The sequence below is a fragment of the Lissotriton vulgaris genome, chromosome 8 (genome assembly GCF_964263255.1).
Source record: "Lissotriton vulgaris chromosome 8, aLisVul1.2, whole genome shotgun sequence".
NCBI lineage: Eukaryota > Metazoa > Chordata > Amphibia > Caudata > Salamandridae > Lissotriton > Lissotriton vulgaris.
In genome coordinates, this window is record NC_141696.1 from 1,538,461,501 (window position 1) to 1,538,485,509 (window position 24,009).

Here is a 24,009-nt window from a genome sequence, read left to right on the forward strand (position 1 = left end):
GTTTAACCGCATGTTTCCATTGCAAGGGGACTTCCCCACTGAGGAGGGAGAGGTTCAACAGGTCAACCAAGATGGGGCAATGCTCTCAAACCCCTGGAGTAAGATGTGAATGGGGGGGGGCAGGATCCAGGGGGGAGCCATATTTGACCATTGCTAAAAGATTAGAGAGTGAGCCTACGATAAGACCAGGAAAAGCGGTAAGCGCCCCTTTCAATTGAGCAGAGGGAGGCTTCCTATCTGAAGTCTGCTCAGTGATGGGATCTGCAGTAAAAGAAGAGTAGATGTCTAGGATCTTTCTCTGGAAAAATAGCGCCAAATTATTGCTGTGCTTAGGTGAAGCCTCTAGGGCAGAATCTACAGTCTTAGGCTCTGTGATATCTTTCCAGATCCGGCAGATGTCTTTAGGAGAATTAGCAGAATGCTCAATTTTTTAAAAGAAGTAGCTCTTTGTTGGGTATGTGAGCACCAAGAAAGGCGAGGCGGTCCAGAAGTGAGCACTGTCCTGATGGATTGTCTTCTGCATTAAAATCTATTATGCCTTTACAATAAAGGAACCACCGGAAGGAATCTGGGTTCATTACGCCAGAGTGAAGGCATCCTCCTCAGCCAGGGAAGGCCTTGTAATGGATATATGTGACATGGCGACATAGACTTCATTATCACATTCACAATAAATTATTGCTTGGATCCAGAATTGAGAAGGGATGGCCATTTTGTTTATTTTGTGCTCACGGTAGAAGTATTCATCAGAAGAAATAGTTGCTTACATCTGGTGACAATCCTTTTGGCATACTTTATCTACGTGCATGTCTGCCCACTTCAACGTTGGTGATAAAAATGTGAAAAATAAGTTTCCTGTTTAAATGTTGCATTGCATTTTTCACAGTTGTTTTGCACTGGTCTTGTATCTGCCAATAAGGACTTGGAAAGTATGGGCAAGAAATGGACATCAGAGCCCCAAGGTCACTCTACATGATTACAAAAAGGTCACATCCATGTAGTAACCAAGGATGAGAGGGAGCCGATGGAGAAGTGTGGCTCAATGATTAGAGCGGCAGACCCTGATGCAGAGGTCTAGCCCGGGACCAGGGTTCGATTCCCCGCCTCGGCGAGTCTTGGGCTCAAAATTCCACGGACCTGATCATTCTCGCCTCGGTGCCTATTCCAATCATGGAGTCCCACTCTGCAACTCTGGGCAATAGCTTGCTTAATCTCCACAACGGCCCCCACAACGCTAAGGATGCCTGGCCTCCACCTTGGGGGTGCCCAGGAGTGGACGCCTCACGGGGAAAGCCAGGATGGGTTCCACAGCAGTATTCGTACAAGCACCTTGAGACCCTTGCGGGTGAGTAGTGCGCTATACAAGTATCAATTTACAATTTACCTACTGGTGCAGGAGATCTATTGTGAGTTACCGGGATTGAATCTGGCACCTGTAATCTTAGTTCTCTCTAATGTTATTATCCATTGAAATCATAAGCCCTGAATAGTCCTGCCCACGTGCAATTCTTTCAAAGTGACATTTTCACCTTAATTCTGAAAAGCCAGGAGGTGTATGTGACAAAAAAAGTATAATTTGTGGCCTCAAGACAGGATTTATTTCCAATTCCATTAACTTACTTTAAAAGATAGAAGGAAAAACAATTCAGTCTTCAGAAATCAGTAAAAATAAGTAAAAGTGATCTTTTAAAACGTCCTTCACAAACTCTTTTTACTTTCTTTTAAAGTGAATGAAAGGGAAGGATACCATAGCTGCCAAGGTTCAGTTTCCATGTGTGACGTTATGAGTGACATTTCAACAACTATGAGTGACACTTTCTCGGGAGCTGAAATAATCCAATAAAGATTAGGGAAACTTCTAAATATCAGAAATTACAGCCATATGAGCAACAAGAAACTCCAAGAAGTTCTTGAAACTGCTGCAGAGCACCAGAAATGGAAGGGCACTAACCCTAGTGCTCCCTCCTGTAATATGACTGTACTGTAAGGAATGGGTAAGGCCTCTGGCTCCTCCTTCCTAATGATGCAGCAGTTGGAGCATGGACATGCACCATCACTTCAGGGCCTCTCTCATGTGGTGGGAGATGACACCAGCTTAAACAGGATGTGAGAGAGGCTGGGCAGGCTGAACTGAAAGCGAACTTGCCTGGCAGGCTATCTGCGTTGTGCTGGTGGGGGCAGGTAGGGCCTCTCCTCCTCCCTTTAAATGATCATGCGGCCGGGCTATTGCTTAGAAACTTGACCCCAAGGCCTCTCTCATGTGGTGTCTGAGACCGTCCTTGCCCCAGGATCTGTGAGCAGAAGTTAAAACAGGTGTCACTGCTTAGCAACAAGATGGGGACCCCTGGTCTGGGCCTCGAGGAGTCGGAGTCATCATAGGCAAGCGGCTACAATAAGAAGTTAACAGCTCTGAGCTCTTAAGTTGCGGAGTGTCACTTTTGTCTTCTAACACACTGGTTGCTACCTCCTACATATTGTTTGCTTTAGACACTTGCACCAGTGCCACCATTGCCTACGTAACGTTTGTTCTTTCTTCCTGTAATGCACCGTTTGCTATCTCTTGTATTTTGCTTGCTCACGATTGTCACTTTTGCCTCATGTAACTTAACGTTTGGTTTTTGTAATGTGTTGTCTCATAAATAATTTTCTCCTCATGTATCAGTACTGTCTGTTCCTATTGTGAAGCGCTCTGACACCCCGGGGTAACTGTCGGCGTGACGCATAACATAATTAAAACCCAGTGACACCGGCCGGCGCCGCGTTCGCAGCTTGGACACTGACAGTGACTGACACTTACTTGTTAGTGAAGTGTCGACCTGCTGCTGCCTGCGGCTGCCTATGATGACCCCCGGCGGCCCACGATCATGTGCACTGGCCCTGACTCTGACACACTGCCAGTGGTGCCGGCTCCTGTCTTCATCCAGGAGGCTTCTCAGCTCTGTCCACTCTCCTCGCCGCGCCCACGACTGACTGCACTCCTCGGCCGCTGCCGGCCAGCGGCGTGGCTGCGCTCACAGTCTCCTGTTGGCCAGAGAGCTGACTCGTGGGCTCATCTGAGTTGCCAGGAGGTGACATTGGTGCAGCTGGCTGCAGCTTGCCGCAGCTGCAGTGTTTTAGCGGAGCCGGGCGCAGGCGGCCGCGGCGGGGGGTCAAAGCTGAGAGAGAAAGCGTCTGCACTGCAGATTGCACTTTCTAATCCCCGCGCCACTTCTGCACTTTTTCTTGTTCCTCCGGACGTGACCTGCACTACCGCGGCCGGCACATCCGGATTTAATCCCGGCCACACGGTGATTGACAGCTCTGATTCTACTTTCCAGGGCAACAGGAGTCGGACCAGGCAGCTCCAGGCTGGCAGAGACTGATACATTGTAGCGCGCCGCTCTCAGCCTCTACAGAGCTGAGAGCTGCGGCAGTCTGATTAACTGTTTAGGCACTCGACCCGGGCTGAGCAGCACCTCTCTCAGAACAGCAGAGAGAGGCTGAGAGCCCGGGCACAGGAGCGCCCTGGCACAGGTGGAAAATGCGTGACAATGCATTTCAGTCCGGTGATGCGGATCACCGCACTAAAATGCGTGAGCGTCACACCTGTTGCGTGACGCTTGGCAGGACTGGGATACAGCAAAGTAACTGTATGGGCTGCAGGACTGAAAACAATGAGAATAGAATACTGCGTTTTTAAGGACTCTCTAACTTCCTGTGTCCCATCATGCCCTACAGGTGGCAGCCTAGCCAGCTCTTTTTCCAGCTTCTGCTGACAGTATCCTGAAGCAGAGCTCTACCATTTTCAGGCTTTTTCACTTAATTTTTTCTTATCAATAGTGATTCACTCGACTTCCTTTACGGAGAAGAGGATTTTCTGATATTTTCCTGACAGGATATATTCTCTTTTTTCAAAAAATGCCATATTTCTTAGAATTTCTGAATTTTCAGAATGTGTCAAAGAAATGGCAAAACAGATCCGCACAGGATCTGTTATCTCTGTTTGCCAGAAACTCTCATCACGTACTTTGAGAGAGAGAGAGAAGATTCACCTGCATAGTCAAGTGAAACGCCGTACAAGGCAAGATTCCCTGGCTGGAGAGACATCCAAGGGTAAAGGAGAGACTGTTCTTTCCACCAGTGCCCATATTCGCCCTCTGAGGACTTCAGCAAAGGGCGATCCAAAAGGAAAAAATCCAGTGAGACAACGTCCCTGTTCAAAGTCGTGGACATAGACGACGAGTAGAGGTACAGCACCTACTTACTCATCCGTCGAGACATTGATCGACAACGACAATACACACCATCGAGAGGCACATCGGCAATGAGACATAGGTCAGCAATAAAAAACATCAACGTCGAGACATGGTTCGACATAAAGACATCAGGGGCCAGATGTACGACCATAGCATTTTGCGACTCGCAAATTGCGCTCAATTACGAGTCGCAATTTGCGAGTCGCAAAATGCTATGTACAACAGTGTCTGAGAAACTGTTTGCTATTCCCAATGGGGTCGCAAATTGCATGCCTCATGAATATTAATGAGGCACTCGCAATTTGCGACTCCATTGGGAATGGCTGGCCCTCCCAGGTATGGTGGCCTGCTGGGCTCAGCAGACCTCCATGTCTGGGACTCCTTTTAAATAAATCAGTTTTTTTAATGCAGTCCGTTTTCTTTAAAGGAAAACGGGATGCATTTGAAAAAAGAAAAATTTAACGTTTTTGTTTCATTTTTTAAGGGCAGGTACAGGTCCCTGGGACCACTGCCTGCCCCAAAAACATATTTTTCCCTGGATTCACAAACTGGAAGGGGTCCCCTAGGCACCCCTTCCCACTTGCGAGTCCTTTACCACCCTTCTGAGAAGAGTGGTAACTGCAACTGTTTTGTGACCACAATTGCGGTTGTAAAACAGTCATACATAGGGGTCTGACTTGTTACGCCCTCGGAATGCCCCTACCTAATAGCGAGTCGCTAATCCTATTTAGTGAGTCGCAAATAAATTGCGAGTCACTAAATAGAGTTAGTACATGGCCATTTTGTAGTTTGCATGAAACAAATTGTAATAAGGGTCAACAAGGGTGCGAAGGGTGAAACCTATATAGTGTGTCGGGACAGTTCAGTGCCACTAAACATTTTTCTAATTACTTTATTAAATAATGTTGTACACAACATGTTATCGACCTTTTTATGGGTAGGATATATTACATAATATATCTGCCATCCAACTTGCCTACTAGTGATCAGAGTTATACAAACAGAAGATAAAATAGGATAGCACAGTTATCGCCAGAGGTCAACCCCACACTTTACTCTTCCACAATGGCCAAAAATGGTCCCACAAAGCAAAGTCAGGGACATCCGTATCTGTTGACCACATCTGGCATACATATACTGGCTACTTGTCCAGGCACAGGGATGTTCACATATTCAGTGAATGAATGCCATACATGTTCAATATATTCATTTTCATGCACCATGGCTCATTAAACGTGGTGGGGAAAAAAGGGCACTGCAGGCTTTAGAGCCAGCTCTGAAAGATAACCCACTGCTTGGAGGTCTGCTACTAAGAGGATGGCTCCTCTGCCACGGAAAATACATGCATGTGGCCAGAGAAGAATTGTACACTAGATAGAAACTTGAATGGACAGTACAGAAATGTTTGTTCCATAGATAAGGAGGTGCTGAGAAACTACCATAACGTTTCTCCTGAAACCATGGGTTTGCTATTCCAACACGCAGCTAAAGGCCCAATATGATTGATCCATTTGATCGATTCAATGTTTTTTAAATTTCAGGTAGAAAAAGATGACATACCTGCAGGGCTGTGAGTGTTCTTATCTTCTCCAGAGTCCTGATCAGCCACAGGATAGGGCTCTTCCTCAACTTTAATGACATCTGATATAATCTCTATAGTGAAGTCTTTTTCTGTAATAAAGGAAACATCAAAGATTAATTTCACCACCAGAGACTGGACCTGAAGCCCTGGACCTCCATCACCTGCCCGCTCGCTTCATTACAGACACTGATTTCACTGCCAGTCACTGGGTTACCACCCTGCACCTCTGTCACTTCCCCATTTGCCTCATTAAATCCATTGATTTCATAGTCAAAGGGAGAGGGAGGAGGAACAAAAGCAATCCAAGCACTACAAGAGTAATCCCTACATGAAGTCTCTACTCCATGACCATCTAACATACACCCCGGAAAGGCCAAATGACACTTTAAGAACTATGTTACAAACAGAGTTAGACACAAACAAGAGAAACATAGCATTGCTTTTGAAGCAGCGCTGTAACACTGGTCAATAAATGGAAGTTGTACTTAATTAAATATAGCAGCAGGTACTGGAACATGAAAGAGGTGAATCCGGGCATGTACAAAGCAGGCAGATACATTTGTCAGACTGAAGTCTCTGGTTTGTAGTGTAGCGTATCGCATCTGACGGGGCCCGTGCAATGAAAGATACACTGACGGCTCCCAAAGGCTGGCTGAAACGAAGTGGATTTTTTTGAACAGTAAAATTAAGGGTCAGCTGACTGACCACCTCTCCTTTGTTGAACTGAACACCTGACCTGGTTCTCTTAACCTGCCCTTGTCATGGCTGCTCACAATCCAGAGTCCTTTTTTTCCTCCCAGCCAATGATCTCCCTCAAATATAGGTAGACCTTAAATCTGAAGACGTATCTCTTGATGCTCAGAGCTGACAACTGCTGCTGTGAACTCTTGGTTCAAGCAGTGCTGTTAACCAGATTACACCAATGCCAGCCAACATGTACAGGTTTCACAAAGAAGGGAATACAGAAGTGTAAAAAACAACTGTGCAAACTACTGATCACTTAAAGAAGAACAACCATGTGCCCACTAAAGGTACTGTAGTAAGGCGGCAGCTGATAGAACAAAACCAGCAGGGAGTCTCGAGCCTTGGCTGGACGGCAGTGAACACCAAAGCTCCAAAATAATGTTATGACCTATTATCTGACCAACCAATCATATTTCTTCACTCTCACCAGGATCAATTATGGTCCCATCCGAGAAGGCACCCGAATACATTTGGAGGCAGATCCTTGAAGACTGCAAGTATTTAACTGTGCAATGATTCTCCTTTGGCACGTGGAGGTTCTCAGCTTTCTTGCTGCTGCTTCATAAAGGTGGTCTGTCTATACTGTTCCCTTATAGTGTAGTTCTCATTACTTAGTTTATTGTCCTACTCGTGATTCATTTATTCTATATTTATCTGTTTTGTTTGCTGTGCCCTGAAGATGGGAATCTGGCATTATTGCGCACTACAGAATATACACTAAAATGATGTCAAATAAATAGCTTTCTGCCATAACTAATAGAAATATAAGAATTATTATTCTAATACTGCGTTAGATGAGGTCACTAACATCTCTTTCTCTGGCGAAAGCTACTTCCTCACCTTTAAAGTTGCTGGCACTTCCTTTCATCTCAGAGCACTGTTGATCCATGGAACAAGATCCCAGCTCCTTTTCAAATCCTGCAAGAATGTGACAAACACTAGTTACAGTAAACAATGGCACTGGTTATCTAGAATGGCCAGCACATCCGTTGTGTTTGCATATAAAGTACAATAAGAAATAATTCCTTCTAAGCGTGCTCAATGTCCTTGTACCGAGCCACTCACAGTAGTAAAACATATACATAGAATCCTCTATATATATACATATGAAAAACAGCATAGACAGAGCACAGCACCAAGTCAATGATAACTGACTATCCACAATCAGTACAAAAGTTTAATACAAGATATGAATCAGTTATTTGTCCAGCAAAAGGTCTGCTACTTACTTGGGTGTCATATACCGTTTTTATTTTATGACATTGCAAATATCGAGTTGTTCCTTAGTCCCTTGTGGCATCAACATGAGTGTTAATACATTTACCCCCACATGCATAATTGTTGGTATTTGCGATTCCTAAATTGCAAAAATTAAGAAATCGCAATTTAGAAATCGCAAATACCTATGCATTAAAAATTCGCATTTTAATTTGCGATTCCTTATTATTCCTTATTTGCGATTCCCAATTTTGCGAAACGCAAATAAGGAATCCCTTTACCATGATTCCTATGGGCCTAGGGGCCCATAGGAATCAATTGGAAGGCAATCACATTTTACGAATTTCAAATTGCGATTCGCAAAATGTGAATGCTATTTCACAGGTGCAGGAGGGGCTGCAAAGAACCACTCCCTGCACCCCTGAAATTTAACTGTAAGTGCAATTTACACACACACATGACCCAAGGCCATGTGTGTGTGTAAATTAAAACTTTCAAATATGCAACTAGTGCATGTTTGAAAGTTTTTGGTAAATTAGCATGAAGTTCAACTTCATGCTAATTTACCCCTTCCAAATTGCGAATACGCAATTTGAAAATAATCATGTATTGCATTTAAGAAATCGCAAAATTGCGATTTCTTAAATGCTATCGCAATTTAAGAAATCGCAAATAAATTGCGATTTCTTAAATTGCGAAAAAGGCCAAAACCTTAATGCATCCCAAAAAAGGGTTTTGCATTCGCAAACGGCCGATTTTTGCAATTCGCAACGTTTGCGAATGCAAAAACCCTTGATGCATGTGGGCATATGTCTTTTTGTGAACACATAACGGGTATTTATATTTTAGCACTTCGAGTATCTAAGGGCTGAATGACTCGGCTCGTGCGCTAGTTGCAGGCGACTTTTACTACCAATCATGAAGGTATTTACGCGGTAATTATTTGGATAAAATTTGCCTACCTTGATAGTTTTCTGTGGGACATATAGAGAGAATAAGACTATAACCTCACCTTATAATTGTTATTGAAATTAGGTTCTAGTAGTAACCAATAAATCTGTCTCCCAAAGAAAACTCAAAATACAATGTGTTGTTTTCCAGCGTCAGTCCACAAACTTTGGGATCAATATCATATAATTAATCTGGACAAACAATTTCCAGATCCTGCAGAGTTAGATCAACCAAGCATATGTGATCTTCAAATCTGAAATCTACCTATTGTTGAAGGTACTGAGAATTTAATTAGTTTTCTTTTCTCTTTTTTCCTCTTCCTAAGTCTTTCTTTTACTTGACATAATACTAATCACAGGATTAGAGGGTCTATAGCTTGTTAACATCTCCTGTGTCATCAAGTGGGGAACGTACAAACCTCTTTCATGACATTTTCGTGTTGCTTTTTTAAAATATTTTTCTCCTATGACTTCTTACACTGGGGTGTTATTTATGTTTACACTCTTTCTATCTCAATCATCATGTATATTAGTTATTTACACTTTTTCATACTTTTTAATAGCACTACTCATTCTGAGTGTATGTGTCTAACAAACACAAGTGGTGGATATGGCACCATAGGTTTATTAAGCTAATTTTTCCAATTTATCTTGGATAAAGTAACAAGTTACAAATACAATGTATCATTTTTTGTTTGACAGCCTTGAAAAAGTCGCACATGGCGACGAAACACGTGTCGGCTGTGGCAGAATCAATGTTACTCATAATCTAACGGGTGTTATCAAAATAGACTAGCTTAAATATAACCAATATTGGTAGAACTCTGATTAGATTTGTTATGGGCACCTCGTTGGTGAGTTCATGAAGCCCTTACCCACCAACCTGGTTGGTGGCATGCTTCATCATCGGGCCCACCCAGTGACACCTAATGTGTCCCGGGTGTGCTGCGACGCCTGATTACAGCGGAGCTGGTATTTTACTGAGAGTGCAGTGTGAGGTGTAAAGTGAAGTGTGAGTTAAAACAGCTTGGCGAGGGTCCCAGTACCCGAGGGTAAATTAAATTTTAATAACTGGGCCCCCGTGGGCGGTTAAAATAAGGCTTGGGGATGTTTAAGGGAGGCGAGTTACTACCTCCTACATCCATCAGTTGGTCGACATGTTTCAGCCAGTGCCTTAAACTTAATCTGGCTTTCCTCGGGACCTTTTTAAAATAGAGTGTAGTGCAGGATAAAAAAGATTGTAATCCAGGCTATGTGTTACACTCACTAAGGTGATTCCCTAAGTGTGAGAGGGGATTCCCTTCTCATACATATATGTGCTTAGATTTTGCAGCCAATGCTTTCAGGAGTGAAGCGGTAAGGGGTTGACCAGCTTTTCTGGTCAGAGCCTGCCTTGTACCTGTTGCACCGTCCTCATACTCCGGTAACGACCATGAAGAAGACCTTTTGCTGGACAAATAACTGATTCATGTCTTGTATTAAACTTTTGTACTGATTGTGGATAGTCAGTTATCATTGACTTGGTGCTGTGCTCTGTCTGTTCTGTTTTTCACTAGTTAAAGTAAAACAGAGGAAGAATAACAGTAACAGAGGAAAACATGAACAACCTGCCACAAGTTTGTCAAAGTATCTCACTGTGACCTGTGAGCACAGCATCGCTCCAGAGGTGTGCAGAGATAACTAGAAAGGGGTAAGTCTCTGCCCAATGCAAGCACTTCGAAGCATCAGTAATAGAAGAGGATGCTAACAGCTCAGCCACAGATGTTGAAAATGTGAGCTCTGCAATTTACCTGCACTGATGCCAGTGCATCGCTCTCCTCTTCCGTCTCCATCAAAAGTGCTCAACAATTTCACTCAGCGAGAGGAAGAAATCCTGGAACAGGTCAAAAATGATGAAACAGACAGTAACAATGCGTTTACTGTATTACAAATTAGGTTTGCCTCATTTACTGAGTATGTTTGTTGAAGAATCTCACTGGGGTCCATGGGCATAATATCGTAGAAATGTGGACAATCAATGCCCAGCCACAGCCTTGTAACATGCGGGTGCACCGGTCATTTACCTGGGCTGTCACTGTCGACGCCTTCTATTCCTTCTCCATACACAGGATGGAAATGCTTCACTTCAAGCATGGCTGTGAGAGATGGAAAGAGGTAAAACGGTTACATTTCAGACTGTGTACACACTGTATCTTTGAATACACTGTATTCTAAATTGGGTTTGACTCATTACTGCTTTTTAGTGAGTGTTACACAGTTGTATTCCTGACCGTGGAATGAAATAGCACTTCCATGGATACAAAGCGCTTTAATTTCTTTAATGTGGACTCATATAATTCTAACAACATCTTAAACAGAGATATAAAACATGTGATTAATTAGTTCTAAAGTAAATATGTTGAAAACATTGGAATAATTCCCAGCTCAACAGACTACCATGATGCTATCTCCCAGTGTTTAATTTGAGCCGTTAAGGGCCACCGGCACTTATTTTTCATCATCAGACATTTCTCGAGAGCAAAAGAGAGAGTAAAAAAACACAGATGGGAAAGAAGTTAGAACAAAAATATGGCACAACCCTCACCAAGGGAAAAAACAGGAACTTGCAAGAGTGAGATAAAAAGGGCCAAGGATGCCTGGCAGTGGATTAAAGAGAACCGTGGTATTGGTCGTGCTGACATTTAATAACGCCAGCTGTGGGCTTCTGCGCAACGATTTGGGCACCGGCACTCATTATTTTACAAAGTAGGCACTGCTGTAAACTCAATCACTTCAGAAGTACCAAGACCACATCTCCACAACCTGTGTCCCAGCACAGCTGGAGTAACAAGAAGCTATCTGTCTGCATCCAATCCCTTCACAGCTGCGACATTCGACAAGGGCACCTTATAGAAGAATGTACAATGGCTTTACAAACCTGATCATTTCAGAGGTTTATAACTGGTTGGCAGGTCAATGATGTTAAACCCTCTATTGATCATGGCGGCTAGAAAAACACTATTGGAGAATGTGCAGAATATACAAAACATTATTGAGAACCGATGAGCTCTCGAGAGCAGTGCGGAGGGCGTAGCTGGCCTAGTGTCTTACATATTTTGCTCTTGGGTAGGTTCTGGAATGTTCCAAATACGTAGTAATTGAGTTAGTGTGAGTTTGATTTTTTACAAGAATAGACCGATCAGTTTGATGCCTTTTTCCGACATGCAGGCGAAGGCCTTGTGTCATTGATCCTTTTGATGCCTCTGATCAATTCCATATCATTTTGATTCAAATTAAAAACAGATGTCTCTCCTGCAGGGCTGAGAAGGCTTTTAGCTTCCTTGGGTTTCTGATCAGGCACAGGATAGGTCACACCCTCCTTTTGCATGTCATCTGAGAAGATCTCTATAATGAGCATGTGTCCTGTATTAAAGGAAGTCTAAAAGCTTGATTTCGCCATTAGTAATTGGAGCTGGAGCTAAAGACTTCGACCTCAGTCACCTCCCCTCTCGTTTAATGACACCCTTTGGCTCCTCAATCAGATAATGAAGCTGAAGCTATGGCCCTTGACCGCTCTTGAAATCACAACAGGAAATAAAGGAGATAACCGTTCACATGGGGCACAGAATGATACAGAAAGCAGCACCTTTCAGTGTTTTATCGCTCTCTAGGCATTAGATACCAGAGCCAGATTTTCTGGATGAAGCGGCCTTACCCATGCTTCGTCATGGGCTTCCTCACCCCACCCTTCTTTACCCTACCCTGGTTACATCTATTGATTTCTCTGAGTCAAAGAAGCTGAAAACCTGTTCCTGGAGCACAGTCACCTCCTCGCTCACCTCACTACATCCGCTGATTTCACAGTCAGTCATTGGAGCTGGAGCTATGGTGCTGGACCTCAGTCCCAAATCCCTCCCTCCTTGTGACCCTTGGATGCACTGTGATTCTGTGTAAACAGGAGCTCCTGGGCAGACTAACAATGCATGACATGAATGATGCCTAGTAGTAGTGAGGGGTCTACTAACAGTAGGCAGATTCAGTAAGAGATGGGCAGAGTTGTCAAGGCATGACATCGATGCATGTCAATAGTTGATAAATCAATTGATGTGCACCTGCTGTCCGCATTAAATGGACAGTGATCTTTACACCGGTGAAAGTCACCCAGACATATCTGACGAACTGTAAAGTAGAAGGAAGAAGCAACACAGTCAGAAACTGCAAGTACTATTGCACAATTGGGACTAAGGGTGAAACCTTGCTGAAATGATGGGGTCAAAGTGAAACTGCTGTGAATGGAAAACCTTCAAGTCCTTGTGACGCAGTAGTAAAGGAGCTCAGATGTTAATACTTCCTGCACTGCATGGCAGAACAGTCCCCATGTCCATACATCGAACGGAACACACTGAAAAAAGGAATACAAATTGGGTTTGCTGGAAAACAAAAGAGACTTAAAAAGAAGTAAATATGTGTAAGGGGTTGGTCGTGCAATAGCTGCGAACCCTCAGACAGCACTACACGTACCCCACCTCTTGCAGCAATGGGAATAGCTTTGAGCAGGAGTAATGTTGCTGCTAGACAAAACTAGACTTTGCCTAGAAAGAAGGAAGGCATGGAAGGTAAGCGTCAGGGATGAAGAAGTAGCTGCTTTGAAAAGAGCCTGTACTTGAAATGCCCACATTGTGCTGAAGTCTATGTGCACAGTTGCAAGAGTGCTGCCTCAGAATTAATGCACCAAGCGTGTGCAGCAGACCGACAGGTGAAAAACCACTTTGTGGTGTCTCTGCCCTGCTCATGAATCTGCCGCTGGGCATCAGCATGTCTTCAAGCAAAGAGTGACGTTGGCTTGGAGTGTACATTTTGGAATTGATAGAAGATGCTTTAAGCAGAGTACAGTTTTAATCTTACAAAGATGTTGGGGCACATGGTACTGTCACATTTTGTAATCATACTACATGTGCAAACCAGATCCAGCTGAGCAAGTAGTTTGCGATTCTGCGGGCCTAACAGTTCTAGCCAGCATCCAGCTAAGCAATTTGTTCACAATGCAACAACTTTACCTGTTCATTTACCTTGTTAAAATAGAAGGATAATTCCTAAAACGGGTAAGCCAACTAACCCCTTTCACGAGATGTCACATCTGCGAAGACACTGCTAAGGTTTCCACCTCAAGCAATACTGAAGCTGATTGAGGGGGCCTGCTTGACGTACACTGTTCCTTTGTTCTCTGTCATTTCTGTTGTGTTACTGAGCAAACCAAGGACTTCTATATTGTAGAGGTTTACAACAGGGCCTTATATCATCAGAGTTCATTGTTGCACTGATTGCAAATCAAACGCCAGCCAGTCTCTATTCGGATCACAGTAGTTGTAAGTTTGGTGAAAATCACATGGAGTCTCACCTCACCAGCACCTTCCCAGAATCTACATCTGAATTTTATTTAATTCACACTTGGTTTACCATCAATGGAGTACAAACCTTGAAATCATTTTACACAGTCACCTTTTCTCTGGTTCATAATAAATAACAAGCATGTCTTGTTTTGACCTCACAATAATTTTCAAAGGACAAGGGCTAATGGACAACTTACTTACCTTCGGTAATGCCGTATATGGTAGAGACATGATCTAGCCATAGATTCCTTACCGTTGAATTTCCCACGTGTCAGACAGGATCCGGAAGATTTTTCTCTGAGCAATACGCTTCCATGCCGGTAGGTGGCGTTGGCCAGCTCAGCAGGACGTCATCGGCATCGTCTCCGCCGTTGTGACATCCACGTCACCTATATAGGCACCACCTCTGTGCGCTGATGTCAGTTACTTTTTACGACTTTCCACGCCAGGAGCACAGAGCCATGAAGTGCACTGGCATTGGTATATTCCTGACCAACTAGGGCCCTGAAAAGGAACAGTCCTGGCCCTAAGAACCTTACCGCCGAGCGGGGAGGATCGGTAAGGAATCTGTAGCTAAATCATGTGTCTACCAGATAAGGCGTTACTGAAGGTAAGTAACCTAGTCATCTCATAGAGCAGAGGTCTTCAAACATTTGTAGGTTGAGTCCCGCAGCTAAATCTTTTTAGATGTTGGCCCCCCACCCCCTGATAAAAATATCTGGAATCCTGTACACTACATAATCGATCGCCACATGCATATCATGGGCCATATCGTTCTACACAATAAGAGTGTTTATTAAACTGCAGGTTTGTGAAATGACAGAGGCTTATTACACAGCTCAAAACACAATTTTCCAAGATAAAATGTGCGCAAAGTGTTTTTACTAGGATGCTTTGTATTACACATCACATAGATTAATAATAACACCACCAACATAAATGTGACGGTGTGCCTGCTTTTCACCACAGAGATGGTCAACCTGTGGATGGATTTTTGCTTCTGCCATCCTCAGGTTGTGCTACACATCCAGTCTTGAACGGTACTTAGTCTTTAATACTGCAAGTGCTGAGAACCCAATCTCACATAAATAGGACGAGCTGAAAGGCAAGAGAGTTTTGATAGCCGTTTCTCTCAAAGCTGAATATTTTACGGACATTTTCAGCCAAAACAGTGACTGTAAGGGAGACAGTGTTATTAGATTTTTCAAACACTCCCTAGCTCAGAGTTGGTACACGAGAAACAATTCTTCTCTAGAAATCATTTTAGGCAGCATTATAATGGAATAATTGCCCACCAACCAGTTATGGATCCAAAGACAAAGGTGAAAGTCCACAGAGAGGGTGCTGAACGAGCACCTAATTGAGAATTCCTTAGTGGTACGATAAGTTGCTTGCCTGAAGTAATGGGGGTTTAGGACACGTCAGGCTTATGATAATAAATTAATGATGTTGCCTATTTTACTTCAGAACAATGTTGTCTGACAGACTTTGTGGTGGCAGGGACATGTTAAGGATTTTGGGTGCCCTGGGCCAAAACTATTTTGGGGGCCCCTGTTCAGAATAGATTTGAGTTTAAATGATTCACTTTCAGCTCAGCCATACCCTCTTTAGCCAGGCTACTAACGGTGCACAGGCACTATGGTCGAAATTCTAAAAGTGTTTACATCTAATATTCAGAGATAGTGATGTATGTTTTCACTGTTTTAACAAAGCAGCACTCCACTAATTTTACAATGAATAATATCTGCAATATCAGCCGATTTCTCATATGTGAGGACTTGTGTTGATCTAACATAAACTTTTTTATGGTTGTTGCATGAAACAAACATTTCTCTGCAAATAGTGATAGACTCCCTCACATCAATCATATTAAAAAGAAATGAGCCATTGTGGAAGTGCCCCAAAGTGCGACAGTACTGGGACAGGGTTACGAAGGAGATGGAGAGAGCGGGTGGTAAATCTCTGAAGGCCTTTCCCCAGCTGTGTCTCCTCAACATGTGGGAAGCCACGGACCTCACACAGGCTGAGCAGACATGGGCCTCAATGAGGTGGTCCATCGCAAAACGCAACATTGCTCAGAGGTGGGGAATGGAGGGATTGGGCGATTGACATGGACGGGGCAATGATTGCCAGAGAAGGATGTGTTCAAGCACAGAGGGTGCCCCAAGAAATGGAACCATAAGTGGAGGAGGTGGAATATATACAGAGGTGACATCCCCTTCCATTGAATTACAGTGTGATAGATGCCAAATATTGGATGTCTCTGGAATTGGTGCCATGCTCCCGCCCTAGACGGACAGACATTCCTGTTCGATCACAAGCAGCCGAGTGGGGTGGACGTGTAATCTGTATATTATTCTGCCTAAATGTTCGACGCTTCCTGACTGTGCCGCTCCTTGCATTTCTGTTTGGGTATGGGGAAGTGAACTGTGCACACTGTACACTCTCATTGTTGTAATTGGTAACCCTTTATTGCGGACCCAAAGATTGTTCTCTAACTGCCTTGTACCTTTTCTTTTCTTTTTTCAATAAAAATTGTTTATGATAAAAAAAAATGAAACAAAGCGGTATTTACAAGAATCGGTTTAGGAATTATTCCAGGCCATCAGAGGAAAACAGAGCTGCCTCTATCAAGGGGCCCCCTGAAAGGCTGGATTACTGTGCATGTAAATGTGTCCTTTTGTAATTTAGGACGAAAACCTTGATGGGGCACGACATACCCATACTTGTGTACAGGGGCACAACTAGACCAGAACTTCGGGTGGGGGCTAACACTCCCTACCAGGGCTGGCCCTAGCACTGGTCGCACACAGTGCAACAGTCTGTTTTGGTGCCCCCTCCCCCATTTCCTCCTTCTCCATGAATTTCCTCACTACCACTCACCAACAATGCACCTCATCTCTCTATAGCACCGTTCTGGCAAACTGGCATATTTTTATAGCACTCCTCATTGTTTATACACACTCAGTTTTTTGATCTGCATGGTACACGTTCTTTGTAGCAGGCACATTAAACCTCTGTGCTGTGTGGGTGGCAGGAGTACCCATGTGAGTGCACTGTGAGGCATGCAGTAGTGTGAGAGTAGGGTAAGAGGAGTGACTGCAGGGTGAGTGAAGTGACCATATGAATTTGTGTGCAGATGTAAGTGCAGAGCGGGACGAATGAATGTATGGTTAGTGATGGGCTTATTTGAGTGAGATTGCAGATTAGCAGTGAGGGGGACAGGTGAGTGAAATGTCACATGAATGCAGGCTAAGTAGTGTACTCGCATGACAGCAAGGTGAGGTATAGGGTGAACAGCGCAAGTACATTGTGAGTGCAGAGTGATCACTGTGAGTGCAGGGAGAGCGGGTGAATAGTGTGAGTGTGTCAGGATAAGTGTGAGGGCATTGTGTGGAGAAGGGTGGAGAAGTGTGGCTCACTGGTTAGAGCAGGCAGACCCTGAAGCAGAGGTCAGACCCGGGACCAGGGTTCAATTCCCGACGCGGCAGGGTCTTGAGCTCAAATGTCCATGGACTCGATAATTCTCGCTTCGGTGCCTGACCTAATCATGGGTTCACACTCTGCAACTCTGGGCATTAAGCTTGCTTAATCTCCACAACGGCCCCCCGCGGCGGGATGCCTGGCTTTCACCTTGGGGATGCCCTGTAGGGGCTATCTCACAGGGAAAAGCCAGGACGGGTTCCCAAGGCAAGCGCGGAGATACCCCTTCGGGGGTCGATATAAGACACATAATAATAATAATAATAATTGTGATCGCAGTGTGTGCAGGGTGAGCATGAAAGTGAAGGGCGAGAATGAGGAGCGAGTTGTCTGAATGCAGGGTGCATTTCCAGACACTTGAAGTAACTCAGCAGGTTATTGATGGCGGCATAGGGTTTCAGATATAAGTTGAACTATTGCTATTATGACATTAAGCAGGGATCATGGTGGAGGAAATGGTGTACTTGATGGTGAAGTAAAGATAAAGGTGTGAACGAGCTCATGAACACTACTGTTGAGACAAATTATTGTTTAATTTTCTTTTCCGCAGTCTGAAAAGAAACACCTTTTTCAGGAATGTGTCAAATAGGATTCCCATAACAAGAGAGTCTGTAATGACACTGGATTGGGCCTCTCTGCAATTATCAAAAAACGGTGTTCCTGAAGAATTCTGCAAAATTCTGCAGACATATTTTCTGAACCCTTAAAGAAAGAAGAAGAGACAATCAGGCACTCAACCTGGTATGAGAAGGCTAACATTCATTCTGAATGAATTCTTCCCACCATTGTATCTAAAAGGTTTTGTATCTCTGGGCTAATGTCAAGGGTTCCATGAAATTGATAAGTCCCTTCCTTTTTCCTCAACTGGCACAGTGAAGATTGCTGCTTTTTACAGCAATTTCTTAATCCCTTCTAGAATTGCCCTCTGGTAGACAAGACTGTGAGGCAACAGGGTCGGACAAATAATTCTCCAGGCATCATGGAGAAATTTACCAGGCAACCTTTATGTGGACACCTATCGGATATTTGTCTGAAGTGTTCAGTGTTACTTTCAGAATAAAGGGGAGACAGAGGCCCAGAAAGGTTAATCCGCCTTCCGATAAGTACCAAAAAAAAAGAGCCAATTGGTTTTTACGAACTAACCATCCAAAAGGTTAAGAAGACAATAGTTTTCAATGGTTGATCCCCAACGGTCAGGCCTCCCAAGGGCAACGATACGAGTGGTGAGCTGGAATGTCTGGGGGATGCTGGATAAAATAAAGCGAGGGGCGGTGCTACGGCTGGGGAAGAGGGAGGGGGCGGATGTTCTCCTCCTTCAGGAGACGCACCTTCAAGGCACCAAGACCCTCAGTTTACAAAGATATGGCTATCAACAAGTGTTCCATGCGGGTTTTGCGAGGGGGTCCCGGGGGGGTGGCGGTCCTGATACACCGCAGGCTCTCCTATGTACACGAAACACACTGGGTCGATGCTCATGGTAGATATGTGTTTGTTAAAGGTATGGTTGGAGATGAGCCGATGGTCTTTGGTAGTGTATATGCTCCGCCCCCGTTGCAAGATGCACTTATCGAGAAGCTGTTCGAGGTGTGGACTGATATCCCGGATGTACTGGCGATTGTGGGGGGGGCCTGGAATGATGTGATGGATGGACGGATAGATCGCTATAGGCCCGGTAGGGAACCCCAGACCACGGCGCCGACGAGGCTTCATGGCCTAGCGCAGGGCATGGGTTGGATTGACACATGGCGCTACCAGCATGCCTTGAGCCGAGAATACTCTTATGTGTCGGCTGTGCACAAGTCCTTCTCCAGGCTGGATTACCTGTTCGTACCGCTTCCCTGGCTGGCGAGGGTCGCTTCCACAGCCGTTCTCCCCCGTGGCATCTCGGACCATTCCCCCGTGACCCTGGATCTGCTATTGGACAGGAGGCGCCAGCCCTTTCGGTGGCGCCAGTCCGCTTGGCACCTACAGCAGGATGGCTATCGTTCACGTTTGCGCGAATCCATTTCCAATTATTGGACTGAGAACGACGGGCCGGAAGTTGACGCCGTCACCCAGTGGGAGGTGATGAAGTCGGTGCTCAGGGGGGTGGACATTGCTTGGTGTGCAGAGGCCCGCAGGACCCGTCTGCGAGAGGTGGATGAGGCTGCAAAGCGGGTTCGGGACCTGGAGAGAGACTGTACCGTGGGTGCCACGGATGAGGCGGTGGGGCCGCTCCTGCTGGCACAACAATCGTATTCCTCCCTACTACTCAATGAGGAACGCCAGCCTTGGCTGGCCACACAGAGCAGAATCTATCAGTGGGGGGATAAATCCAGCACCATGCTTTACAGACTCTGCCAGCACACTTTCCGGCCTCAGGCCCTACCGGGCATTCGAGATGGAGAGGGTAACCAGTTGGCGGCCCCTGAAGACATAGCTGCCAGTTTTGCACGGTATTATGCGGATCTATATGCCCCCCGAGAGGCCCTCCCTGCGGAGGAAGTAGATAAATTCTTGGCGGACATCCCGCCGCGCGCGCTTCCGGATGAGGCCAGAGATCAGCTGGACCTTCCCCTCTCCCTGGAGGAACTAGGCACGGCACTTGGGGAATTGAACTCTGGCAAAGCCCCGGGACCAAACGGGTTTCCGTGTGACTTTATGAAAACCTTTCACCTCCAGCTGGAGGGGCGCTATAGGTTGGCACTGGAAGCAGCCGGAGAGGGTGGTCGCCTTCCAGCGGACTGGCGACACGCAGAAATTGTTGTTTTCTGTAAGCCCGGGAGGCCCCCGGAACAACATTCCTCGTACAGGCCGATTTCCCTTTTAAATTTTGAGGCGAAGATATTGGTCAAGGCCTTGGCCAACCGTCTTCTCCCGTATATCACCGATTTGGTACACCCTGATCAGGCGGGGTTCATGCCCCATAGAGCGACATGACACAACATTCGCTGGGCGCAGGTGGTGGTGGAGACGGCCCGGGCCGCCGGGATCCCAACGGCGCTCCTCCTGGCCGATATCGATCGGGCATTTGACTCTCTCAGTTGGGTGTACCTTAGGGCACTGCTGTCCCGCCTCAATCTCGGGCCGGTTTTTCTCTCGTACTTGAGCCTGCTTTATACAGACCTGACCGCGTCGGTGAGGGTGGCGGGGGCGGCGTCCGAACCCTTCCCTATCGGACGGGGCACCAGGCAGGGATGCCCTCTCTCCCCCTATCTATTCGCCCTGGCCATGGAACCTCTGGCGGCGTGGGTGAGGATGGACGCACAACTCTGGGGGCTGGAGTGGGAAATGGGCCCCTCCGACCGTATTGCGCTATACGCCGATGATGTCCTGTTCTTCCTCACGGCCCTTAATAGGTCCGGACCCAGGGTCCTAGAGATAATGAGAATTTTCGGGGAGGTTAAAGGATTGCATCTGAATGTGCGGAAATCCAAGCTGTGGGTGCTGGGCGGCGGCGAAGAGCTGGGCGCTTGGGCCTCGACGTTACAGAGCGCGGCGGGTGGCCTCAAGTACCTGGGCGTCTTTCTTACGGATGCTCCGGACGTGGCATGGGAGCGCAATGTGGTGCCCGTGTGGGACAGAGTGCGTTCGGACATAAGAACCTGGTCCAGAATGCCACTGAATATATATGGCCGCTCGGCGATCTTTAAAATGGTGGCCCTGCCGCGCCTTCTATACCAGATGCAGAACCATCCATACCCTATAGCACCGCAGTGGTTTCGTCAGGTGAACGCCGCACTGAGTCAGTTCCTTTGGGCCGGGGGAGTGGCGAGAGTAGCTCTCCGCACCTGCTTCCTCTCTACGTACTGCGGGGGCCTGGCCACCTCGGACATTTTCTCTTACTATCAGGCGGCGCACCTGCTGGTGCTTAACGACTGGTGGTATGGGGATCGGGGTGACCCGACCTACGCCCTGGAACGGTACTTGATGGACCCGGACACAATCCACACCATTCTTTATTCGGCGGCTATCAGGAAACGGCTCCCCATGGTCACTCAGGTGGTCTTCCGGGTGTGGCGCGCAGCCTTGCGCCGCATGGGGTGGTGGAACAAATTGACGAGGGAGACCCCGCTGTGGCAGAACGGACGTCTCCCGGCGCTGGCATCCCTGCAGGGATTCAAGGGCTGGGACGATATTGGCATCTCCACACTCGGCCACGTCATGAGGGGCACCACCCTTAAGTCTTTCCAGATGTTGAGGGAGGAATATGCCATGCCCAAAACCCAATTCTTTAAATATCTGCAGCTGCGTCATGCACTATCTCCCTCTCTGGTGGGCTTGGAATCTCTGCCCGGGTTTAGCCCCCTGGAGGCCAAGGTGTTTATGGGGGAACTGGAGGAATTTTTTTTTCTCCAATATATACCAGACCCTGGTCACACGCTGCTCCTCCTCCCTGGATGGACTGCGTGCTGCATGGGAGAGAGATATTGGAGCTCTCGAAGAGGAGGACTGGAGGGAGGCCCTGGAGGCCCCTAGGGGGACGGCCATTGCGATGCGCCTCCGCTTTATTCAGTTTAAATACTTACATAGGGCCTACTTTACCAGAGAGCGGCTGTGGAAAGCAGGTTTGATTGCCTCCCCTGAGTGCTTGAGGTGTGGACGGGAGGTTGGGACTTTTGTCCATACTGTGTGGTCGTGTGCAAACCTGGCCAGATACTGGATGGGTGTCTGGGACTGCTTGGCTGAGGTTCTGGGCTGGGACCTTCCCCGATCACCGCAACTCGGCTTGCTACATGTTATGGAACAGGTGGGAGGTAACATTTACAAGCGTCACCTACTGGTCTTAGGCCTTACTGTGGCTAAGCGGGATATAGCCAGGGCCTGGAAGGACCCCAGGGCCCCCTTATTGGAAATTTGGAGACGGGGGTTGGACTTTTGCATGGGACTGGAGCGCCCGATCTTTGAGGCCAGGGGATGCCCCCGGAAACATTTTAAGATATGGAAAAGATGGGCGGATTACAGGGGACTGTGGCTGGAACCACCGATGGCCCAGGACACTGGAGAGGATCTTTAACAGCTGTACCCTGGGCGACAGGGAGTGCACACACTTGGCACTATCATGCTTTATGCCTTGAGATTAACGGACACTGTGTAGGGGACGGGGTGGGGCCGGGGGGGGGGGGGGGGGGTAGGGTGTTGGGGGTTGGGGGGGTCGGGTAATTAATACAATACTGCTTGTACTGAATGCATACCCTTTTCATGCTTAAGCTCATTGGTCCTGCGTTGTGTTATGTCAGTACTTGAATAAAATTTTGTTCTGAAAGAAGACAATAGTTTTTCTTATATAACTCTCAACCACCAAGGTTGCCTCTTGGTGGCATGCTTCATCATCGGGTCCATCCCGTTCCGCAGCAAACGAGGTGGGGTGGTATTTTATGTGGAAAGAAACCATAAAAAATAGCTGCCGATTAGGTAAATTAAACTATAAAAAGGCCACAATGATATGAGGCACAAATCCGGACTGTCGATCTGTACATCTGAACGCATTATGATCCAAGACCTTGACCACTAGAGTAGGTCCTGTGGGTCGTGCAACATCCTGATCAAACCTAGTTTGCAGGGTTTATAATACGGCTTGGGCTAATTATATTTCTTAAAAATTGTTGGTGATAATATAACCTTAAGCATTAGAGAGACATTTTAAATATCGCCACTTTACCTGTGCCACCAGACAGGAAATAACACAGCAAAAAACAAAAACAGCAAGTGTGACTTATGGTTCCTCCCCTAAAGCAGGGAGTGGGAAGGAGGCGTATTTGTAGTTTTTTGTAATCTTCTAGGACAGGTAAACTATGTCAATGAGTTGAAAATAGTTTCTCATTCACTGAGGACTGGGCTGAGGAAGACAGATGAGTAGGGAATGCTGCTTAGCTTTGAGAAAAGAAAGACTGTCCTACCACAGCAAGGTAAGAAACTTGGAGCATGTACACTTCACCTGAGCTGGGGCTGGTGGAGCTTTCTATTCCTTGAAATATATCATCCTCCATCAAGCAAGGATCGGACTCTTGTCCTACAGGAGACAATGACAATTAAGCATAATTAGGCTGGACAACAAAAGACTTCTGAATCATAATGATTTTGTAGAGATCAGCAATGTAATAGTTAATGGTTTTATCATATAAAAACATCTATAAAATAGGTCTTCTATAAGGACAGTAATATTGGCTTTTGTAAATTAGGGTTAGCTTTCTGAAGGTGGTTTATCTGTAACTAGGATGTCCCAAATATGGTTTTTTTGCCCTGGTTAAAAATAGAGATAATCGAAGTACAACAACATTCTAAAATGTTATTAAGTACAAATTCCAAATGGATTTCTTAAAAACATTAATTTATATTTAGGACTTGGAACAGCAGCACACCCCTAACTGCATTATTATTGACTGCTAAGTGACTACAATGGCCTACAAAGGGTCCATGGTCCCAAGTCATCAATCATCAAAGACAGC

General features: G+C 45.9%; 1 pseudogene across 1 annotated transcript in view; it reads right to left on the reverse strand.

The window, feature by feature from the left end:
- LOC147700317 (uncharacterized) overlaps positions 1-24,009 on the reverse strand; it is a 50,356-nt pseudogene that overhangs the window by 10,843 nt on the left and 15,504 nt on the right. Inside the window, exons 4-8 of the transcript XR_015299471.1 lie at positions 23,499-23,573; positions 10,793-10,864; positions 10,520-10,602; positions 7,402-7,479; positions 5,796-5,906 (exon numbers count right to left, since the gene is read on the reverse strand). The product of XR_015299471.1 is annotated as an uncharacterized LOC147700317 (transcript). The remainder of the gene's footprint in view (positions 1-5,795; positions 5,907-7,401; positions 7,480-10,519; positions 10,603-10,792; positions 10,865-23,498; positions 23,574-24,009) is intronic.